This window comes from Colobus angolensis, unplaced genomic scaffold, assembly GCF_000951035.1.
Source record: "Colobus angolensis palliatus isolate OR3802 unplaced genomic scaffold, Cang.pa_1.0 Scaffold778, whole genome shotgun sequence".
NCBI classification, from domain to species: Eukaryota; Metazoa; Chordata; class Mammalia; order Primates; family Cercopithecidae; genus Colobus; species Colobus angolensis.
In genome coordinates, this window is record NW_012121576.1 from 57,261 (window position 1) to 58,209 (window position 949).

The 949-nt window shown below is 50.9% G+C and overlaps 1 pseudogene across 1 annotated transcript in view; it reads right to left on the reverse strand.

Annotated features, from left to right (window-relative positions):
* Window positions 1–371: 371 nt before the first annotated feature.
* The window catches only part of LOC105502153, a 22,987-nt pseudogene continuing 22,409 nt past the window's right edge, over window positions 372–949 (reverse strand). The window contains exon 2 of the transcript XR_001000289.1: window positions 372–644. The product of XR_001000289.1 is annotated as a mitogen-activated protein kinase kinase kinase 2 pseudogene (transcript). The remainder of the gene's footprint in view (window positions 645–949) is intronic.

A 949-nucleotide genomic window follows, 5' to 3' on the forward strand; every position in this document is an offset into this window, starting at 1 on the left:
AAAGTTCACTGGGCATGGTGGTGCATGCCTGTAGTCTCAGCTACTTGGGAGGCTGAGGCAGGAGAATCACCTGAGCTGGGGAGGTGGAGATTGTGTGACTACACTCCAGCCTGGGCAACAGAGTCAGACCATGTCATAAAAAAAAAAAAAAAGAAAAAAGAAAGAAAGAAAGAAAAAGAAATGGCAGAGAAGGAAAGGGAAGGGAAAGAGGGTAGGGAAGAAAAAAAAGAAGGAAAAAGAGGATGGAAGGAAGGCAGAAATTAAAGAAAGTATCTTTGATATGAAAATGTAGGTCAATGGAAATTGTGACAGTTCACAAGGATTCAGCTTACAGCCTTTCAGACTTGGTGATGGATTGGGTGGGGGGAATGCTATGTGCATGGGGAGGGTGTGGGGTCCATGTCAGCTCCACAGAGGCCACACACGTGTGCAAGGTGTGACGGAGCCCTGCACACCCATGTGCCCCTCACCGGCCGCTCGATGAGCTCAATGCAGGGCTGTAGGTCCAGCCCAAAGTCGATGAAGTTCCACTCAATGCCCTCGCGCTGGTACTCCTCCTGCTCCAGGATGAACGCGGTGTGGTTGAAGAGCTGCTGCAGCTTCTCGTTGGTGTAGTTGATGCACAGCTGCTCGAAGGAGTTCACCTGAGCACATGGCATGGGGGCGGGGCGTGAGGATCTTGGTATGAAGTCAGAAGACAAGGAACCCCACAGAAGCTCTACCTGACAGTGCCCCCATGGCTTCCACACATCCTGTTCTGCCATCCCAGCACCCAGATGGGGCTGAGGCCCCGAAACATGCTGCCTAGAGTCCACCAGAGCTGGCGAAGTTGACATCACATGGCCCTCATACAACTTAAAGATGCTTATCTTCTCTATCTGCACAACCATCTATGGATGGACAAACCTCATAAGGCATGCTACCGCATGTACAGATGTGGCAACATTGT